The sequence below is a fragment of the Puma concolor genome, chromosome A1 (genome assembly GCF_028749965.1).
Source record: "Puma concolor isolate L17-30 chromosome A1, mPumCon1.1.hap2, whole genome shotgun sequence".
Lineage (NCBI taxonomy): Eukaryota > Metazoa > Chordata > Mammalia > Carnivora > Felidae > Puma > Puma concolor.
Window position 1 is genome coordinate 193,908,799 of NC_141667.1, and position 23,826 is coordinate 193,932,624.

Genomic DNA, 23,826 nt, shown 5'->3' on the forward strand with positions numbered 1-23,826 from the left:
TCCCCACCCCGATGAGCATCTGCCCCGGTTCAAAGCATCATTTCTGGCTTCACCATGCTTGTCATTCACACCTTCAAGGTCCCAGTGAGGAAGGCAACCCTCAATCAACTCGTTCTGCCAAACAAGCATTAATAGAGAGCTGCCAGATGGTGTCCTAGAGTGAGGTAAGGAATGTATCCTGTTGACATCAGCGGGAACTCCCGAGACACAATACGATGGTGCATTTAGGAATTTAGCCAAAACCATGGGGAGATGTCTCCAGTTTTTAGGGGGAAGGAAGTCAAGTGACCATTACTCTGGGACTTTATTTACGGTGTAAGCAGAGCAGATCGTGCCAGCATTGCTAGTTCGGAGCCTTTCCAAAGAAACGTGGAGCCCGGTAAGTGTTCCTCTGCTTCTTTAACCCCTTCCAAGCCACGATGTGGCCATGTGTTCTCCAACGGGTACCAACCATTTTATGCTGTTAGTCCGTCGGCTACTCACCAGCCAAGCACACATGCCATTGTTCAAATAAAGGCCTTAACATCACAGCTTTAATTATTTAAGAACAACAACAACGACAAAACTGATTTTTGTTTGCTGTCTCTTTACTACAAACTGGACAAATCACAAAGGCGGACGCATATGGCTACTTCAAATCTGTCCCAGTGAAGTCTGTAGCACCGTAGCAAGACGTGGATGGCAGGGTGATGAAGAACATGAGCTTCGAGGGAACAGGAAGCAGAGACCCTGATGTCCTATAAATATTTCCAAAGCAATAAAAGAGAGAGAGAAAGGGAGAGAGAGAGAAAACACACAATGACAATGTATGTCAAAACAGTGGAGTCAAAGTGTATATTTCAAAAGGTTAGGAAGAAAAGGGCAGGCACTGTATATAGAAATTCTCAGTCATGTTTTCAAATCACTCTCGGGATAGAGGTGCTGAAAGACCTGTAGGCCGGGGATTTATGCATAATCGGATCATTCAAAAACACAGAAATGGCTGCCAGAGCAAAGTACAATGTTCACTTTTGAAATCACAAAAAAAGCTTTGTTTTAAGCAGGCTGAATTGACTGAAGTTTAGTTTCAGTGAAGCATGTTTTTGCTTTGGGTGTCATTATTTAGTTTGGCATCCTTGCCAAGGAAACCTTTTTCTTACTTCGACTGTTGTTTTTCTTCTGCTGCTACAACTGTGAAAGTGGAGGCAAGATCTCGATGCTACATATTTAAATGAGAGCTGGCTCCCTGTTTACCTTTGATTCTGTTGAAGGGAGTGGGGGAGCATGGGGTCTTGATTGCTTGCCAGGACTTGTAAAGCTGATAGATGTGTGCCTTGTCTCTTGAATAATCTGGAAAATCAAGTTTAGCTGGTTTGATCAAAGGGTTTGCAAGTCAGTTGAGAACACTCGCATGCAATAACTATAGATACTGTATACATCTACCAGCCAAAGGCCAAGAAGCTAATAGCTTTGCCAGAGATAAAGGATTATGTATGTTATGCTTGTGAATTCCAAAGGAAGGAATTCTCCATTCTAATATTGATGGCGAAGGTTTGTACTGGTGAGACAGTCAGACAAACAAAATACTCTAAATCTTAGAGACTTAAGTCATGATGAAAAACTTTTAAAATCCTGCTGCTATCTGCCCATTTAAATCCGGTGTGGAGTGAGGGAATAAACCACACACTTCCTACTGATGGTTCAAGAGAGAGGAGGGTACTTTCAAATAGTTGCGAGTTGAGGTTTCCTCATGTTTTTTGGAGTCCTTTCTCTTCTGACGCTTCCAGCCGCAACACCTGTAGAGACCACTGTGACAGAGATCGGGACAGAAAGGGACTGGCAGGCATTCTCTTTCAGGCATCCTCCTTTGGGGCAAATTGGTCACGTGGGAGAAGCTTGATTTCTCTGTCAAGAAGTGATTCCCGACACCAGAAAACCGCATGTGGTGATGTGAGAAATTAGAACGACTTACACCAAAAAGGATTCGTCAGATCACTACATCTGGTCTGTCCTGTGCCTTAACCATCCGACCAGGTCTCAAGTATATTTCAAGTCCCACGCTTTGATTTTGACTTAATTCACTTAAAAGACACCAAGCATCTCCCTCGGCAAAATTACAGACTGACCGTACTGACTACACCTTCGGCCGGTATTTCCCATTTTTTAAGATAATATTAAGTAATTCTCTAAAAAGTGAGCCACTCATTGCCCTCGTGCGAGTGAAGACTATAGTGGATCCCTGCAAGAGACAGTCATTTTGACTGATTACGATTTCCTAATACAGACACTGTTTCAGTTACTACTGTGAAGGCCCATGAAACGACTGTTGGGGAAAGCTTTAAAAACAGACACACACACTTGGCACACTGACCTGGCATTAAGCTAAATTACAGGTACAGTGGTGACATATGTAAACGAATCTGCCAGTACAAGTTACCAAATGTTACGTGCAGTACACGATAATAGGCAATGCATTATTCGAGTTTTGTACTAATTAAAGAACTACTTTGTTGCTAAGAATCGGTGTATTAAAAACATACATTCTTATTAACTGCGTTCCCAAGAGTTAGAAAGATGAGAGGTGGATCTCAGGTTTCAAGGACCTATTATTAGGTTCTCAAAGTATTTTCTTAATCGCATGCATTTTTGAAGAGAAAGCTCTGAGTCCATATCACATAAACAAGGTCTGATTGTGGGGTTTTAAATGGCTATCTTGGGGTTTTCTTCTTTCCACGTTGTTTTTCCTTTTCACTCCACCAAATTTCATTTCTCGGAATCAGAACCTGAACCAAAGTTAAACATCATAAAGAAATTTGCTCAGTAAAACAGGACTTTTATTGGCTGAAAAGCATTTTTACAGTGTAATCTGCATTTTTGTAAGTCCTTGTGGAAAATCCCCTCTGATTGAGTGGTGCTTAAAACTTAAAAACACACATTGCCCATGAAGCTTTCATAATTTGACAGAAGGGGACAGACGGGAAAAAACTGGTATATCTGACCCACCAGTCTGTTATCACCAAAGAACAAAAAGACTGCTTTTAAGGACCACCCCGCAACCTGGGCGGACCCTGGGTCACCCAGGCCGGCCCCTGGATCTTGGGGCGATGCCTGCTCTCTGCCCAACAGTGAAACACCGACAGAGCCGACAGCTTTCCCATCTCTGCTCTGAGAACTCCTTCCCAGATTCTGTGTCTCCCCACCATTTCTTCCCTGTCGCACTGCCTGGCTTTTGGCTCGTATTCTCTCCATCTTCTCAGAGCTCCCCAGTGTTCACTCTCACCCCCATCCAAGTTTCTCCGTTAACACATTTTGTTTTTTACTGCTCAAGGCTCGGTTCTTTGAATAACTTCATCAGAGAGGTTCTCTTAAGCCCCCCCTCTCCCCCCTTCCTTTTCTCTCAACCTCAAATGGCTGAGACACAAAAGCCCCCCGTCCATTTCCCTGATAGCACATTATCCCCTTAATCCACACTCTAGACCTTCCCTTTCTCTTGTTTTCTGGCTCATGCATGCTAGAGACTCGGCCACATGAGAGGGGATCCAGTGTCGCTCTCATTTGCACTTTGACAGGCTTTCTAGAGTGGATGAGAATGAGGTGAAATCACAGCTGATTTGCCAGAAAGTATGTACTCCCATGATAGCACAGAACATATGAACATTCTGAATCATGTGTGCATGGTGGAAAAAGTTTGAGAGCCATCGCTCACCCGTTTTTACTAGATTCCCTATTTTCAATTCTTTGCTCTTGTTGAAGATGGTTTTCCTGTTCTTCTGTTTTCAGGTCCTTCTTGGTTCCTCTGAGGCTCTTGATGGCCTTCCATCAAGTGGTTTCTGATCTCCTCCCTGCTAAAACAAAAGAAAACTAAGCACACACACCACTTGCTCCCACCCCATCCCTCTCTTTTCAGTTGGTCCCTCTCTTCTCTCGCTCACCCCAATTTCTTCTCTTCCTTTGACCACTTCCAATCTTCATCCTGTCCCATTATTTTCAAAACTGCTTAGAGATCTCTGACAGTCTCATAATCAAATTCCCTGTGTCCTTTTTTTTGCCATCTTCATCATCATCCCTAGAGATTAATGCTTTTCATAAATACGGATTGGCACGAACAGTAATGTCTCTTGACGTTGCTGCCTGGGTTCTCCCTGCTTTCGTTCCCATAGCATCATCGATTCATGCTCAGTTTTCTTTCCTCAATAGCCTTCTGCCTCTATGCTCATCACTCTAGCACCTTCCTCTATGAACATTCCTCCTCCCTCTGTTCCTGACCCTAGCCCCACCTTTTTGAACTTTGTCAAGAGGTTTTCATTTCCAAATTGCTTTCTTCACTCTCTTTCATCCCCCCTTCCTCTCTTGCAGGTTCTGCTCCATGCATCCCCTTTCCTCCCAAGCTCTCCTCCTTTCTCCTCTTATTTAGAATCCAACATGGAAAAATCCATCCTAACTGCAGACTTATCAACACTCGGAACAGCAAGAGACAAAAGCAAAGATGTAACTTGTTTTTCTCTTTAGAAAAAAACCCTTTCTGAAGAGCTTCCCCAATATAGTCGGCAGCAAAAGAATTTTTTTTCCTTGAAATTGTCAGAGTAACTTGTGACACTTCACAATCGTTTTTTTTTTTTTTCCCAGAGACACACCAACTATGTCTTCCAGAACATCTGCCCTTATAGATTTGCCCTTTTTCTGAGTGATTCCTCAGTGATTTGGCATTGGGTGGAGGACCAACGGCTCCTTTCAACACACACTTGGGTCTATCTCATAGCAGGATCTATTCACTCATGAATTGACTTACTTTTGAAAGCTAATTGTCAATTTTCACATAAGCAACGTCTTTCTAATAATAACTATAATCCATAGCTTCCTAAGTAGTATATGCCCCAATTAGGCATTCCATTATCTTACTAAAATACTGACTCTTAGAATTTTTTAGAAAAGGTTCATGTTGTTTTATATTAAAACATGTTTAAAATTTTTCCAATAAAAACTTTGAGCCCCTCACCAAATGACACACTTTATTTTTAGTCAGACATATCTGGAGTGTAAGTTAAAGACTTAAGTCCACAGCTAGTACGGGGTTTAAAAAATAAAACAGGAATGTCTTACAGACTTCTGAAACTTAACGTGTTCTAAACTGAGTCATTATTTTTCCCCTAAATTTAATCCAATTCTAAGACCATTTCTATGCAAATTCTTCCCATATCTTTACCTTAAACCCTATGTTCTTCCTGAGCCACAGATGGGGATTCTAGCTGCCTACTGCCCACCTCCACCTAAAACTACCCTTGCAAACAGTGAATCCAAAATGAAGCCCACCTTCCAATCTGCTCCTCATATGGATGTAGCTTACAAGAACTCCAAGCGTGGTCTGATCCACATGCTATGGAGGTACCAAGAATGGAGACACATATGCCCTCCAGGAGGTGGAGGAAGGCTTCACCTGGATATGGTTTTTAGGGCTGAGTCTTAAAGAAAGAACAGAAAATCCCTGGCAGGTAATTTAGGCATGACAAAAGAACATGGCTGAGACAAAAATCACAAGACCCACAAGGTCCCTGGTTCATTTCCATTCCCACTGTGTATACTCTGGTTCCTGTCTCCATCAAGGCTTCACTCAGCTCTGGCCTCTACCTCAGTTCCAGTATCTTTCCTCTCCCACAGAGACCCATCTCTATCCATGCCCTCTCTATCAGGACTCCATGCTCGAGTCAAACTTAAATACTTTCCATCATAGCGCTCCTCTACTTGGAAAGCCCTTTGTTCCCTCTCTGTCTGGAGAAGTTCTACGCACCATTCATCTCTGTGAACCCCTCCTGAATCCTCTGGGCAAAACGAATGGCACTTTCTTTTATACTCTCGTTTGCAGCATTTGTCACAGCCAGACCTATGTTAGGTTTAGTTGTGTTATCATCCATCTCCTCCACTGGACTGTAAACTCCTTGAGAACAGGGACCGTGTCTTACTTATCTGTGCCTCTCTAGTGGTGCCTAACACAGGGCTTTGCATGTGGTAGGTTCTCCATTATTACCTATTGAATTGAACTGAGTAAATGGTTACTGAACGAAAAAAATAACACATAATTCCATCTATATAATTAGAGCTAAGCTGATACAGGTGGGTACTATGCAATTCTTTTTGTTTCCAAGTCTCAACTTGCGGTTGAATCATTTGTAGATTTCCTGACAGATTATTTTTTATATTACTAGGATTTAGTGGTATAAAAATATGATCTAACAATTTGACTTACTGTAAAAGTAGTTCCTTAATTTTGTAATCTATGTACAGTAAAGGTTGTAGCTGTGCATTATTCTTCTATGTTAATAAGCAAAACAATTAGTTTTAGGGTGAGGCGTTTTTTCCCCCTTGCCTCTTGATGTCAGCCCTTTAAACTCAAAAGAAACTATTTTATTCCTACATAAGGTGATAAAAATTACACTACAGAGGAATCTTGTGCTGCATTTATTTTATGGCCCCACTAAGACAAACGTTCAACAGTCTGCATGTAAACTGAATGTTTTGGTACAGATGGTCATATCTTGCACTAAATCTTCAACAACTTAAACTTTTCTGCCGTGAGTAAAGCCATAATAATAATATTGTTTCTGTGTGACTGTAGCTGATTGGAAGTGATTAAAATATTAGGGAAGTTTGATTTACCTTGGCCCGTTTCCGTGGCGGGGACGGTGACAACCTGACTTCTCAGCTCTTCTATTTGGGGACATCTTAATAGGTTGGAGCCACTTGAACCAATGGGACATTTTTAGCCACTTAACTCTGACTGTAGCCTTACAGGTAAATCCTTTGTTGTGCCTGAGCCACGTAGAGTGATTTCACTTAGATCAGCCCTATGACTATGTGAAGACCTGGCTAATATTTATCTTCACATTCTATGTTATGGTAAATGCTTTTTATACTTCGAAAGAAATCACATGCAACTAGTTCCAAGCAGAAATCTAAAAGATTGATAAGCAAGCCTTCCTTAACTAAACATCGATTAAAATATGGACTTTAGTTTGGAAATCCTTTCTCTGTTTCAAAGATTGAAGAGGGTCCTTTTGCTCATTGAATTATGCCAAAAAATAATGATCAAAATGCCTGGCAAACTAACCTAAGAATTTAATACATTCAAGTGAAGAACTATGCTACAGACGTTAAAAATATGATTCGGATGTTTCAATCACAGTGTACTGATTTTAATCAAAACTATTGTCCCCTATTAATCCTGTCCTATATATCTGACATAAGTCTTAATCTACTCTGCTTGAAATATCAAATATTTTAGTTTACCAATAAAAATAATGTTGTCATTAAAAAACAAGCTTCTTCAAGTATATCTTCTATGCCTGGGGTTAATCCTGATGTGTTCAAAAATCAAAGAAAAGAGCAAGGGAAAAACAATAGGAAGTTTCAGTCGAGAGGCGGTATTGACAGGGCCACAGATTTGAGTGTGGGGAGTATGGGCAAAAGCTGAAAATAGTGGACTGCAGAGTGATGGAAAAAAATCACTGGCTTTGCAAGTGGTAGAACTGGGTTTGAGTCTTTGCTCTGCATCCCACTGAGCTCAGCACCCAAGTCTGTGCTAAGCCTTCAAATGACGTGAGCTCCATGAGCTTCCACTTAAGAGATTCAGCACTTATAAAGTATTTTAAAAATGCAAGATGATAAAATTGTTATTAACAATGTTATTAATGATCATATTAAAATATGCTTGTGTTCAAAATCCTCCAGGGACCTCTCTTTGTGCTTACAATAAAATCTAAACCCATCATGATCAACAAACAATGACAAGATCTGGGACCTGCCCACTCTTCAGCATCACTTCTGTTTTTCCCTTTTCTTCAGCCATACTGACCCCCTTCCCTACACTGCACATATTCCAAGCTGAAGTGGGTCATCTGTACTTTATATTCCCTCTGCAATCGATCTCTCCTTCAATCTCTCCCTCTCTTTCAATCTCTCTCCCTCTCTCAATCTCTCTCTCTCTTTCCCCGCCTCCCCCTCAACAGCAACTAGAAAAATCTTCAGATCTCATCTCAAACACCTTAGAAAGGCTTTCTTTAACCACTTTATTTAAAGTGAGATCCCAATGCTTCCCTGGCTAACATATCCTATTTATATCCACAGTACTTACTACAATCTGAAATGACTTTGCTTAGTTATTTTTTCTGTTGTTGTTATCTATTGGCTCCTGTATCATCAATTTACTACTCTACTGCATCAGTCTCACTGAATAACTCTCATTGAACCACAAAACAAAACTTCCTGACTTTGTATCTTTTTTTCAATGGTTGCTTCCCTTTCCTGCAAAACACACTGAAAGGGTTCTGTGCTTGTTAGCTCTATTTTCTTCTCTCTTGTTCTTCTTTCGACTTACTTCAGTCAGGCCTTCATTCCCCACCATTCCATGAAACCGCTCTTATCAGTGTCACTAATGACCCCACATCACCAAGTCCAATGGACAGTTCTCAACCGCCATCTTCCTCTGATCAATAGCACTTGACGACATTGCCTCCTCCATAACATGCTTTCTCTCCTTGGCCACCTAGACTTTATTTGTTCTTAGTTCTCCTATACCCTCACAGACTGGTCCCCATCTCCTTTGCTAGATCTCCCCCACCTTGAAGTTGTAAAGCTGGGCTCAATCTTCAGAAGACCCTTCTATCTCCACTCACTCCAGAAGTCACCTTATTCAGTCCAATGGCTTTAGTGCTATCTCTGTGCTTTTGCATTAGCATCAGATCCCTTCTCCATAGGAAGTCTTAATTTTCTAGAAAGGCTCTGTCACCCACAAATAGTTGTTTCTAAGCCTAATGTTATTTGGCAAAGAACAACCTTATTTAGGCAGTCAATAGTGTGGTTCCCTACTCTTGTAGAAACACAGATTTTTAAAATGTAATAAAGATCTCAGTGAGCACTTAGCCTCTCTTTGTTATTTTACACAAGGCACTTGAGATACTGAGAAATCAAATGACGTGTCATAAGATACACAATCACACAGATCTGAGACTGGAATCCAAGCTTTCTGATTCTTCTGATTCCTAAAGCAATGTTCCTCTGATATCCAACCGTGTCCAGGTTCTTTCACGAAAATGTGTGCCTCAACATCAAGTATCACAGAACTTCAAAGCTAGCCGTGACCTTAATCATCATCATTTCAGCTGTATTCCTTTGTAAATGGGAAATGATTGCATAGGACCCCACTGCCATTTAAGGCAGAAGAAACATCTCCTATTGCCAGTTACAGACTTGGACCTTCAGGCACAAAGAATGAGTAAATGACAGCTTTCTTGAAATGCAGTCCTTGCTCTTAAGCCACTATTGATCTAAATTCTGCCTTCTCTTTTATTTGTCTTTCTTCATCATCCCAGGCTATTTTTCTCTTCTCATTCATTATTAGTAAGGGTTATTTCATCTGCTATTCTTTTGAAGCCTTGCCATTCTGAAATGTCACATGTAATCGTATTTATTTTGGCTTGACCAGCAGATTCTCTTCACGATGGCCAGTCCCACCCTAACATTTTGTTCGCTTGGTTGAGTTGTCAACCTAGGATGTTTGATGATACAATGCTGACATATTGCCTATTTATAGGCTGTCATGTCACTTTCTAATTGGTTGGTTTGAAAATAACAATTTCTTACTCTCTGGATCACTTCCACTGTTTCAATGTTCTTTCTGGGCAATGCCACTGATTGTTGACTGACATTGAAACACTCTGAGCTGTTGTACTCTACTAGGCTTTGTTTCTCTCTTTGTTTCTTCCTAATCTCTCACAGCTCCACCCGATCAGGAAATGCCAAGTTTCCCTGCCTTCACAATGTAGGACAGTCCATCACTGAAAGCAACCTTGTTCCCTAGTACCATTTTACCTTGAATTTGCCATTGTACTTGTTAATTTATCTGAAAATTCTTTGATGAGGTGCCGACATCTTCATGACTTACGGCGGGTTAATATAGTTGGCCAGGCCTTTGCTCACCCTACAGTATTGGACGTGATGTTTGTTGTTCTTTTACTACTCTAAAGATGGCCAAAATACCATGATTCTTTCTTAGAACTTCCCTCATTTTCCTTGTGTGGCCTCCTGTTTTTTCAGTTTCAATTTGGAGACAATTCCCAGTTTCTTTTTCAAATTTCATTTTTCTCCAAGGCCAATGCAAGTCCCAGTTCAAAATACCTATTTCTATACCCACCAGTTTTTCCTTTCTTCTATCTAATAAGTAGGGATATCCCAGTTCCTTGCCTTTTTCCCATTCTATCATCTCTCTGAGATGATCCCCTCTTCCTCATGTTTAAGTTCCCCCATCGAATTGTTCTGTCTCTTCTACCTTCCAAAAGCATCTTGAAAGCCTATCTGCTTTCCTGCTGCCTACAGTTTGCTTCTTTTGATGGCCAAACTTCTCACCTGTCGCCTTCTACCCTTTCTGCCTTGATCTCACCTCACCTTGGACTCCCAACCCATACTGTTTCTGAAACAGCCTATTGAAAAGTTAGGGATGGCATCTGTATCGATAACTGCAGTCTCAGTCCATCTGGTAGGCACCTTTGTGGTGTCACCTGCAGGTCAGACCCAGCACACCAGGCTGCATCTCCCTCCTCTATGGTGTATTTTTACTACATCCCTTGGATTCTCCTTCTACCCCTGCTGGTTTTTCACCTGCCTTCTTTGCAGATTCCTTTCTTGCTCCTCTAGATTCTCCCAGCGGTAGCCCTGCCCTCTGAGCCTCTTTAACTGTACCTCAGCAATTTTATTTTACATCCTAACTGGGAAACAATGTATCAAAAACCAAGCCCCACCTTTCCCCTCTGAAAACTGGCTGCCCCCTCATACTTTTCTATTAAAAAGATCACCATTTCCTGAGTCAGAGAATCATAAACTTTCAGAAGTCTCTATGTAAATTTCCCCTTACCTTTAGTCCCTTAATCCATTTTCAATCAGACATGAAGTCCTATTTTTCTTCTGCGCAAAAGCTTTTAAATCTAACCCTCTCTTGCTGTTGTTTTCAATCCCTGTTATTGCCATTATAATTTGGATATTTAATTGCTCATGATAGATTTAATGTAATAGCTTCCTAAGCACTGTCCTTGCCTGTAACTCCATCCCCCTCCCCAGTCCTTTTTTACCGCAGTCATTTTTTTACATTATTATCCTAACATGCTTTTTTATGGCAGCTTTCATGATGTCACTGAACACATCAAAACCCATCCCTGGTTACCTATGGACACACATGGTTCACATTCCTTCATTTGCCATTCACTAAATAGCACTTTACCAAGCAATCTATGCATTATGTCAGTTAGTACATGTGCACACACACACACACACACACACCTCTAAGGAATAACCATTATTAGCCACATCTTATAAAGGAGGAAACTAGCGATTAGCAAGATGCTTTCTTGCCCAAAGAAAATTGGTGAGAACTGTTCTAGGATTCAAACCCAAGACTCAGAAGTGGCTCTTAATAGCTAAGATAGATTGTCTTTACCCTTGGACACCAACCTACTTTTTGGACTGCAATTCTCTATTTCTCCTTTCCACAAAAACAAACTGTCACGTCTCTATCTTTGTATTCCCTTCCTCTCCATCTATACCAACTCTATGGAACCCATCCTAAACCACTTGGACCCACATAACTTTCTTTCCCTCTTGGACATTTACTGTTACCATCATCCCTTTGGTTTTCAACCATAAGTTGCTTGGTGTCTTGCAATGTTGGCTTGTATTGCTATCCCACTCTAGTCTGTCAGATAATGTATATTGATATATATGTCTCATCAACTACATTGGAAGGAAAGAACCGTTTCTTATATGTTTTTGGACTCACTTCTCAACTTTTTTGACCCCAACTCAATAATTTGCTCACAGCATATGTTTCTTACATGGGTGATGATACAATTTTGCTTAATGCCTACTATATGCATCGCAATGTATGTTCTTTCTTTTTTTAAAATTTACTGTTATTTTGTGGGTTATTGACAGGCATTTATGCACCTCATTTATGGTAAATAGTTTAGCTTTTGATGATGTTTATATTTCTTTATTTTTTTCAGCTTTATTGAGGTTTACTAGGCAAATAAAAATTGTATACATTTAAGGTATACGATGTGATGTTTTGATATGCAAATAATTGTGAAATAATTACCACAAGCAAGCTAATTAACATATCTAGTTATCAACTCACATAGTTACATCTTTGTGTGTGTGGGGGAGAACAATCACGATCAACTTTCTCGGCAAATTTTGAGTATACAATACAGTATTATTCACTATAGCCACCATGCTGACTGCTAGATATCAAGAACTTATTCATTCCTTATAACTCAACCTTTGTACCCTTTGACCAGCATCTCCCCTATTTTCTCCAGCAATCTGGTCTTCACAGATGATATGACTCCTTCATTTGTAATCTTGTGGCTCAAGAGAGTATAAATTTGAAACTTTAAATATTTCCTATGGAAGGCACAAGGTGGAAAACATCCAAATAATATGTTAATTCCACACCAAGCATACCAGATCTGATTTGCTATCCTCTAAATTTTATAATCTAAAAAATGTACTACTATTATTGTATCTTTCAATTTAGATCTCCCTTTTTCCCTAATGTGAAAGTAAGAAGAAATGAAATCTGTTACAAGCATTAAAAACTTATTGGGGTGAAAAGAAATCACAGTAGACAGAGAAGTAAATAAATATGCAGTATTTTATCTCTTTTCATTTTCCTTTGATTGGTTTCAATAAAATGTGTTATTTCAGAGGGGGAATCAGCTACAAAGAAATTCTGAATGATGATAAAGCAGTGTCTTGAAGGTGACTGAAAAAGAAGCTGTGTCCAGGGGCTATAGTCAACTAAACCGAACACTCCCAGTAAATATTACCTGAAAATATTTCTCTTTTTTCCAGCTTTATTGGTATAATTGACAAATACAATTGTGTTTATTTAAAGCATACAACATGATGATTTGGTAAACATATAAATTGTGAAGTGATTATCACGATCAAGCTAATTAACACATCCATCATCTCATGTAGTTACCTTTGTGTGTGTTTGTGTGTGCACCGAAAATGCTGAAAACCTGCTTTCTTGGCAAATTTCAAGTATATAATACAGTATTGTTAACTACAGTCACCATGCTGTACATTAGATCTTCAAAACCTACTCATAACTGAAAGACTGTACCCTTTACAAATAAATCCCCATTCCCACCCCCCACCCCCACACACACACCCCTCAGCCATGGGCAACCACCATTCTACTCTATGAGTTCGATTTTTTTTTCTTTTTGCATTCCACGTATAAGTGATACCATGCGGTATTTGTCCTTCAATGTCTGGCTAATTTCATTTAGTATAATGCCCTTCGGGTTCATCCATGATAACATGGATTTCCAAATGGCAGGTCTTTTTCCTTTTTTATAGCTAGAAAATAGTCCATTTTATACTACATTTTCTTTGTCCATTCATCCATCAATGGACACTTAAGTTATTTCCATGTCTTGGCTATTGTGAATAATGCTGTGATGAACCTGGGAGTGCAGATATCTCTTTAAGATAGATATCATTCCGCTGGGTATATACCCAAAAGTGGGATTGCTAGATCATATAGTGGCTCTATTTTTAATTTTTTGAGGAACCTCTGTACTATTTTCCACAGTGGATGTACCAATTTACATTCCCACCAGTGCACCAGGGTTCCCTTGTTTCCATATCCTTGCCAACACTTATCTCTTGTTTTTTTAATAATAGCCATCCTAACAGGTATGTGGTGATACCTCATTGTGGTTTAATTCACATTTACTAACAATTATTGATGTTGAATATCTTTTCATGTATCTGTTGGTCATTATATATGTCTTTTTCGGAAAATTGTCTACTCGGGTCATTTTGAAATCAGACTATTTGATTTTTAGCTATTGAATTGTGGGAGTTCCTTATATATGTTGGATACCAACCCCTTATCTAATAGTTTACAAATATTTTCTCCCATTCCATAGGTTCCCTCTTCATTTCTGTTGACTATTTCTTCTTCTGTGAAGAAGCTTTTCACTTTGATATAGTCCCACTTGTTTATTTTTGCTTCTGTTGCCTTTGCTTTTGGTGTCAAATATCTGTGTTCTTTTGCAGCTCGTTGAGCTTCCTTCAAACAATGATTTTGAATTCCTTATCCAGGAAGCTGTAGGTTTCATTCCTTTGAGGTCAGTTACTGAAAAGTTATTGTGTTCATTTGGTCATGTCTTGTTTCCTTGATTTTTCATGTTTCTTGATGATGTTTGTACATGTGTTTGAGTAGTTGCCTCTTTCCAACTTTATGAATTGGTTTTGGTAAGTAAAGACCTTCACCTGCAGGTAAGTGTGAGGATGCTGGCTGGGTTGGTTGTAGCAGTTCCCACTCTGGGAAAGGCCCAGTGGTGTAGCCTCTGTGCAGATCTGTCAGCTAATGTCAGTGTTGGCAATGACTGCAAAGGTCCTCAATGTTAAAACTGTGGGTGTCCACAGAAGGAGCTAGGGCGGTTGGGGTCTTTGGTTATGAAAGCTGCTGGAGACCAACTGATCTCTTTTTCTCCTACAGTGAATGTCAGGGCCTCAGGGAATCCCTGTAGGGGCTGGGTCTGGCTCACTGACACCATAGCTGTGGTGGTGGCACTGGTAACTGATGCATGGGTATCCACAGAGCAGCCACAGAGCTGGGGTTTGGAGTGCAAGTGCACATGAAGTGACAGCAACTCCAGGCTCTGGAGCACTGGCTGGCCTCCGGCAGGGGTAACTCTGATGCCTGACATTGAGCCACTGTTTGGAGTGCCTGTGCACAAACAGCAGCCACAGAGCTGGAGTCGTGAAACGGGGGTGCCTGTGCAGCAGCTGTGGCTCCAGGATCCAACGTGTGCACAGGGTTTTGAGGCGCAGCCCAGGTCCCAGAGTGGTAAAAGAGCGGCTCGTTTTAGAGAACATACCACAGCAACTCCTTCTCTGGGGAATTTTCAACTGTGATGGTTGCTGGTTACCTCAGCGCCAAAAACTGCCAGTGTCCTTTGAAGAGCAAGCCACTGGGGTCTGTGCCAACAAATACCACCAGGTTCTCCTCTGTGAAAGCTGTGGGGAGTCTGGCTGCTGTGGGGGCTCAGTTGCGGGGCTGCCCAGGGTCCTCTGCAGAGCAGGCCACCGGGGCCATTATGGTACGTGCTGTGCAACTGATATTGATTACCCCATCTTCTTGGTCCCTAGCCACCTCCGGATATCTCAGCTAAGCTCATCTCTCAGTGATCCTTTCTGTGCGGTTATTATCCTTTTTTCTTTTTCTTTTCCTTTTTTGTTTTGGCGCCATCGTGTTGCTCTAAGTCCTTGGTTGGACTCTTGAGCCCTCCCAAGGCTTTCTTTTGTGGATAGCTGCCTAATGTTGTTCTTTAGGGGGCAGAGAGGGAGGGGGGATGAAGGCTGGTATCTCCTACTCCATCTTGCCGACACCAACTACAAAAATCTTTCTTTCAACACAGTTTAATCTATTGATTGGTTAAGAAATTGTCTAACCAAAAGAGTGAATTAGTCATATCTTCCAACTGCCTTTATTTCATTACCACTCTTTCCTCACTCATTCATTCACTCACTCAACTCTGTCCCAATTTCTCTATCCTCTCTATCTTTACTCACTTCTAGACTCCCTCTTTGTTTACTTGAATTTCTCCACAACTACCCACCTGGTCTCCCTGATTCCAGCCTTCGCCATTCAAATCAAACCTCCGTAGAGCCCCAAGAAAGACATATCTAAAATATATGACTGAAAACCTCACGTCCTGACATGCAAACCTCCCATGATTTTGCCTTACCTTCCTGAAGTTTCTTAGAATGAAGTTTAAAGTCTTGAAGTTGGCACACAAAACACTTTGCCATCTGACTCTTGCTTTTCTCTCCAGCTTCATTGCCCCACACTTAAACTCTTCCTCTTCGTGCTTTGGCTTTTAATATTTAGGAGAGTAGCACGTCTTTGTATGTCATTGCCCTTTATGATGCCATAGTTGGAATCAAAATGCAATACTATATGCAACCTGTAAAGCACAATCAAATGTTAGAGCCTGTAAGAGTTTCCATAGGTAAGTGGATGAACCCACGATATGTGGTGCTGCCTGTTAACACTGCAGTTACCTGAGTCTGCTAATTCCCATGAACCTTATTCCCCTGTATAAATCTTTCCCTTAGAAAAGAAAGGCACCTGGCTCACAGCAAAGTAGCTAGCATGAGATCAACAAGCTCTTTAGGGATTTGCCCATCTCTACAGGACAGAGAACAAATTCCTACTGTTTGTCAGGTTTCTGTGAATTTATAAAAACAACTTTCCCAGACATTAAGGTACAAAACTCAGATGTAGTGGTAGAAAAACATCACAGTACAAAAAGGCATTCAATTCTCTTGGAAACACTGTGCTTATTAAAGGCATAAACACTAGGTACAGAAAGTTCAGTAATCCTTTTCCTAAGGGCAATAATAGTTTTTACATTACAAAATCAAATGGTTGCTCTTTATTTGAGGGCTGAAAATAAAGTGCCAGTTTGGAGAGGAAGCAAAGTGCAACCAAGTCAAAAGCTCGCATCTGAATGGAAGGTCAATCCTTTTCCAGTCTCGGTAGCCTTCATCCAAATGTACTTACAACCTTTACTTTTACTTCTGCCAGGTCGTATATCTTTATCATTGGTTGAGATTCTGGCATAATCACAGAAAACCATCCACTCATTTAATCCTTGGCTATGCTGGTTATCCATGCATGTCCTAAAGGGAAGCCAGAACTCTGCACCCAATTTAGCACTATGGTGAGACTTTTCCACAGGACTACAGCCCCTCTATGTTCATACAACAAGTATAATATTGATAAGCAATAAAATTACACCTGACAACTACTTCCTCAGGAAAGAAAAGGGAAAGGAAGTAAAGAGACCATGTTTTGAATTACTTTAAATAGGTGATCTCCTGTATAAATTATACTGAAAGGCAGTTATTTTCTGAAAGCAGTGGATTACTGCCACCACATCGCAGCTTAGCACACCAAACCCAGAAATGAAGTGTTTTGCCCAAGCTCATGCAGTAAGCAAGAGAACCAGGATATAAACTGATATTCAGAGAATATGTTCTTTCCCTTCCATGCCAGCTGCTTCCCAGAAACAGAGCGTAGACCTATTGTGATGCAGTTAATTTCTAACAAACCAGAAATCTAAATATGGAAAGCAATTCTCAGCGACTCCTATGGTGTCCTTATATCTTGGATAATGAGATGGATCCTGCAGAGAGTAGGTTCCATATCTCATGATTTCCATTTCTGCTCCCAAATGAACATCACTACAAAGATATTGACCCTCTAATTTCTAGATTTTGGGTTGTTTTTTTTTTAAAGATGTTGATAACTTAACAAATATCACCAGGACAAGTGGAGGCAATGATGGGAAGATATCAAGGTATAGAAAAGAGAATACCTTAAAAGTAAAGCTACCCTTACTTCTCCATTACACAATATCTTTCACGTCAAATTAAATCCTCTTTTTCCGCATTGCATTGTGATGAACAGTGAAATGCAAGGAATTAGTCTGGCATTATCGCCGCTGATATTACAAGTTTGGACTACAATCCACAGTAGCATCCATCAAGAAGTCAACAACTACTGATAAATTCAAAAGTCAATATTTCATGGCACCAAAGTTTGATGTATCATTGGCCTTCCGTTGTTACTTAGATATTTCTCCCCCTACGGCCCTCTCCAAACATTCATCCATTCAACAAAGCATCCATTGTATATGCCACATTATGCTAGGAAATATAAAAGACACATATACACTGGGCTGTGCCTCCAAAATCAACCACGTGTTACATCTCCCCAATGTCACTACAACACAAGTACAGCTGGAACACTATCACAGCCTTCTGACTGGTCTCTGAAGTCTTTTGAAGATGGAAATCAAACTCTAACATGCCCCTACTTATGATCTCCCAATGACTGTCCATTGTAATTACAACAAAAATAAAGGGCTTTTCCCCTTACAACACCTGCATCATGTGCCCTCTGGTATACCCAGCCACCCTGGAACTTGACCCTGTATATTCCCTTTGCCTGGAGTGCTCTTGCCCCAAGTATGCACACGTCTGGCTGCTCTTCTATCATTTAGGATCACCTGAAATGCTACCTTCTCAGAGAGAACTCTCCTGAAGATTCTATCTTAAGTTAAAATAAACTCTCTATAATATTTTCACCTTTAAATATTCTCTTGAGCATTTATTACTATACAAAACAACTTTTTAATTATTTAGCATTTATTTCCATCACTTGAATATCAATCCCTTGAGGACAGGGAACTTACTCATTTTATTCACCACGGATCCTAGGGTCCACAGAGAATCTGGTTCTACAAGGTGCTCAAGAAATACACATGTCTACAGCATACAATTCAATTATTTTCTTTGTGTGTTTCAGAGTTATCTACCCATTACCATAATCAATTTTAGAACATTTTCATTATCCCCCCAAATAAATCCTATACCCATTAACAGTCATTCCCCATTGTCCCCCATCCCCAACCATAAACTTTAAAAACAAAAACAATGGTATTTAGAAACTAAGAAAAATAATGTGTAGGGAGAACAAAAAGCAAAAACTAAAAGAAGAAACAGCAACTGCCAGGGAGGGATAGGAAAACAAGCTAATTCATATGTGGATGGAGATAAATAAATGGTTACACTGTACACTCCAAATCCATATTGCAGCAAAAACATCCTTGTGATTCTAGCACCAACGTGGGCTCACTTCTCTAAATGACAGCCCTGCTCTTGTAAGGAGGGGAAACACAGAGATAGTAGTTAAAGAATAAGATATCATGACCTGTTTAAACACAACTTGCCAGAATGTGATAAAAACAAAGCTAAATCACCACACTGTTGATCACAATTCTGTTGATTAGACCCACAGAATATTCCATAAGTTAAACAGTTACTAAGATATCAACATTTATAAGTTGAGAGTTTTTTTTTCCCATGGCCCAAAAGGAGCTTCCATTCCTGATTTTCTACAATGTTAAAATGAATTATACAACATTTTCCATCATATTGGCAAGAATAATGTCTTCTAAAATTCAAACATCTGAGAAGCCTTCTTATTTTCACACCATCTTCTCCCACATCTGATTCAATAATTCAAGAAAGGTCACTCTTGGACAAAGGGTCACAGAATGCTGTTCCGGCATCTTGGCCTTCTACCCTCACATGTTTAGGGAACACGCTGAAGTTAATGCTAGCCCGCCCAAGTTGAAAGTTATGACTCAAATTTTGCCAGCTGCAGTCAAACTCTCCTTCATCTAAACTTTTGCCATTTCAAGACCACAGACATCTAACTCTTTGGAGATAAGACAAGGAAAACCACCTAGAAGTCAACTTTCTCTGAGCTTGACTTTCTCAAGTTTTGAGATTCCTGCTACTGGTTCAAAAGGAAGAAACATGTGTGTATGGCTGGAAAAATTGACACAATACTGGAGACATGTGTGTAGGATACCAATTGTTAAGGAGGGCTCCCGTAAAGACTATGTTGCTAGGTGGTTAATAAATAAAAACAAACAAGAGTAACTGCAGAGGTGCTGAGTCTGAACATGACTTCTTGAACAGGTAAATCAATAAAATGCCAGTTAGTGAGGTAAGAAGAATGAGATTAAACATGCAAAGTTTACTTGTGTTTTTTTAAAAGAAGTAATTACACAAAGACAGGTGCAGTAAGAAGTCACTGGTGTAGAAAATGTAGAAAATCTTCCTAGGGAGATGACAGGAAGTTTGTTTTAAAGGTGGAGTTAAAAGGAAAGGGTTGAGCCATTGACACAACCATCCATGTGTTTGTTCCTCTGAAGCTGGCTCTATGGAATGGCCGTAGGCCCCCCGGTACACAAACCAGCTATTTGTAGAAAACTGTACTTTAGAGACTGAAGCAAATTTCTCACAGCTTCCTACGAGGTGCCAGGACAACAAATCTGTGAACAAACAAAATGTTGCTTGGGTTACTACATGCAAACTGGAAGATTCACAGTGGTATGCAATGATGTTGCCTTAGACAGCTCCTCACTGGCTGCCGGGAGAAACCAACTCCCAAGGCGCTCTGGTATTCAAGACGTTGCCCCAGTCACATCCCAACAACTTGTCCAGAGGTAACTACTGCTACTCCCTGGTCCAAAACAAATTGTTTTAGTCTGTCCAAACTTGTGAGTTCACTATCACCTCCCCCAATCTCAAAATACACACTGCACTTGCCCGTCCGGAATGTCTTCCTTGCATCTCTCCACCTTTCTAACCCAGCTCCTTCATGGGACTCTCTAGCTCACTACAGTTGAAAGGAACCTCTCTTTCTTCCTATAACCTTCAGGTTATAGGTTGACCATGGTCTGGCGAGAGCATGCCTGTATAGTTTTTTATCACAATGTGTCTTATCTGTTGGACCTAGCTATAAACTCCTTAAAGACAGAGACTGAGAATCATTCATTCTTGTTTTTATTCTCGCACATAGTGGGGGCCTAACACATAGTCAGTGTTCAACAAATATTTGGGGACAGCTTTGGGAAAAGAAAAGACCCTGTATGGGGGAACCGACAGCCACTATAATAAACGCAATGTAGCGGCTGATACTGTTCTCACTGCAACAGGAGACTCTGTTTCGCCCAGGCGTTCAGTGAGCCAAGCTGACACAGCTCTGCCATCTTCAACAAATGGCTTCCAAGGTCAGTTCAATGACTTCCATCCCTGCCAGTAGGAAGAGAAGAAAAAGTAGAGACCCAGTGCCAGAGACTTTCCCTCAGGAAATGAGTGAGAAGTTGCACACATAAATTTTAAGCACATTTCTTTGCCTAAAACCTAGCTGCCAAGCTTGTCAGGAACTGCAGTCCTGAGGTGGGCAGCCATGTCCCAGCTACCTCCCTGTCACCAGAAAAGAAGGGAAAAGAGGTTTCAACACATTCTGGGCACCTTTCCCACCTGCACGCTAGTGAACGTTTTATCCAATGACAAAGGGTGTCCTCTATGCTGGAATCAGGCTTTTTAGGAAATGTCAACCTCCTGTCATCCAGGGGTAAATCCCAACTCTCCCTGTCCAGCTCTCACCATGGAGTGACACAGAATCACATTTTAGGACTATGTACCGAGCAAGAGTAGCTCTCCCTCTCTCTACCCTCTTAGCAAGGGAGGAAACCCCTATCCTCTAACCTCTCCATTGCGAGCCATGTGAAAGATGACTCCTGCCCACCAGCTCACATTCTATCTGCTATCTCATCAAGGCTCTGGAGTGAGTGAGGAGTCCCTCTGCTGCTGACTATCAAAGACATTGGAGGGCCCACTCGTTATCACCAGAGTCACACATACCTACTAAGTTTTATAGTAAATGTGCCCAGCGGGTCCAGTCCACTTACAGATATTTAGATGCTATCCGCATAATATCTAATTTTAATTCAATTCTAAAACATTTATTGATCATATATTATGACCAAAGCACTGTGTAGATAGCGAGATTTTTTAATGCTACAATGCCTGCCCTGAAGTTGTTCAGAATCCCGTGAGGGAGACAGATATCTGCAACTAACTCTATTACAAAATGCAACTGGGCAAGTCTCACCAGAGGTACGAGCAAAGTGACATGAGACCGTGACCAAAAGAGTAATCAATTCTCACCAGATGGCCAAAAAAGACTTCAAACATATTTATATACAAAGGTTTCCTGGGGGGGAGAGATGTCACTTGAACAGGACCTCAAGGGATGAGGAGAATACTAACAAGTGGCAGAGACAGAGAGCAGCATGCCAGGTGGAGCATGAGCAAAGGCACCGAGGTGCAAGAGTGGAATGGGCTGTGCTCTTTGTCCCAGGGGGCTGGAAGGGCACAAAGAGGACGACTTGAGCATGAAGTAGTTATGGAGGGATGGCTCCGAATGTGTGCAAACCTGAGCCAACAGGACTAGCCGTGACCCAGGATTTCTGAGAAGGGCCGCAACTCGATTGATTCCAAGTAGAAGGAAGACAACTCTGCTGATGGTGACAAGAGGAGGTAGCGAGGTGAGGAAGACCAGGGGACACTCATAATGACCAACATTTATGGAGCACTAACTATCCAAGCAACATGCCAAGTATTTTACTAGCCTGCTCCTATTTAAGAGGAAGTCCTATTATTTCCCCCACATTTCAGCTGGGTAGTAACAGAAGTGGTACACTAAGTGCAAAGGTCTGTTCTAACTGCAGAGCCTGAGTGCTTTGCCATAGTAACCATCACACTCAGTCCTGTCGATGTGACAGGACTCTAGCCTAGAGACACAGAGGGACTACAGGAGGGCAAGCACCGTGGAGGGAGGGCACTGAACAGATGTCAGAGGGGAATCAAAAGAAGAATCAGGGCGGTGACTTGAAGGTGTATGAGACTGGAAGGAGGGCAGGATGATAAACTCTGCTTAGACCCATGGAGTTCTGAGTGGCTAACAGAAAAAAATCACAGGGGCTCTTGGGTGGCTCAGTTGGGTAAGCATCCCACTCCTGATTTTGGCTCAGGTCCTGATCTCACGATTCCTGAGATGGAGCCCCAAGTCAGGCTCTGTGCTGACAATGCAGATCCTGTTTGGGATTCTCTCTCTCCCTCTCTCTCTGCCCCTCCCCCACTCATGTGCACGCTCTCTCTCTCTCAAAATAAAGGAAACTTTTTTTTAAATAAAAAAAAAAAAAGATAAAAGGAAAAATGATTGAAACCACAAACTACCCCCGAGAGCTAGGTCCTGGGGAGTAAGGAGAAACAGGCATGGAGTTGTAAGTTACAGCATTCATATTTGTTGATCCTGAAAATTGAGCAGCATGTGAACAAACCAGACCAAAAAAGCAAGAGGCTGCCTGGTTGAACGCTAATGCACTGATTTGGAGGAAAAATTCAACTTGATTGACTGGCCTGCATTATACTGATAGCAGTAAATCCCTTTGGCCAAACAGAACTTGATTTAGCCTTAAAGGTATGCTATGTATTATCTCTTTGCATACCAAAATATTCATATATCATGGGAAAGTATAAAAAATTATGTTTTTCCTTTCAAAGAGTGGAATGTAAAATACCCAGCAAATCCTCCTGGATGGCGCCTGAGTGAATGTATTCCTTGTTATTTCATTTAAGCTGCTAAATATCTATTAGAGTAAAATTATGGGCTCTTTGAATGTGGAGTTTCCACTTGTAGCTTCCTGAGCACTGAGCCTGAGCCCTCTGTTTTATAAGGCAGATCTGCCTCGCGACAGTGATTGCCTAGCAAGTGGCCAATGGTCCCTACGAGAAGTCGTTTCCTTTACATCTTAAACCAGAGGGATTTATAGAACCAAAACCACAGCCCAGAGCTTGGATGGACATAATGAGAAACCAAAGCCATCCACTGATGTTACACTTTCTTTGGAAGACCTCAAGACGTTGGCAATTAAAACTATCTAAGCATGTCACTCTGTGACCTTCACTTTCATGAAGGTGCTGCTCTCTCCAGAAATGACCTACCTACTTTACAAAGTCAGGATGACTCCTTTCTCTGTGAGCTCTTTCCACTTACCTACAGGGTGTATTTCAAGTTTTTCAGGTGAGCCGCCTTTGTCCTTTGCTGAGCAATGAATGGAAGTGGAGGGTGGGGTATAACTCAATGCTTAAAAAAAAAACCCAAAAAACAAAAAACAAAAAAACCCTCTTCCCTTTATTCAGCTGTACGAACTTTCTCACCGCATATAATGAACAAATGAACAAATGCAAGTAAGACGTTAAGATCGGCAGCTTTATCAAAGCACGCTCTGTCAGGTTGTGGGGGAGGATATTTGCCAAATCAGAACACATAAACTTTTAGTATAGAAACCA

The 23,826-nt window shown here is 41.0% G+C and overlaps 1 long non-coding RNA gene across 3 annotated transcripts in view; it reads right to left on the minus strand.

The window, feature by feature from the left end:
* Positions 1 to 566: 566 nt before the first annotated feature.
* The window catches only part of LOC147584704 (uncharacterized), a 37,760-nt gene continuing 14,500 nt past the window's right edge, over positions 567 to 23,826 (minus strand). For 2 of the 3 annotated variants that reach the window (XR_015252626.1, XR_015252625.1), the window contains 3 exons: positions 2,520 to 3,821; positions 1,234 to 1,329; positions 567 to 737 (listed from right to left, as the gene is read on the minus strand). This is a non-coding gene — a long non-coding RNA (uncharacterized LOC147584704). The remainder of the gene's footprint in view (positions 738 to 1,233; positions 1,330 to 2,519; positions 3,822 to 23,826) is intronic. The other variant, XR_015252623.1, reaches the window with a different exon arrangement.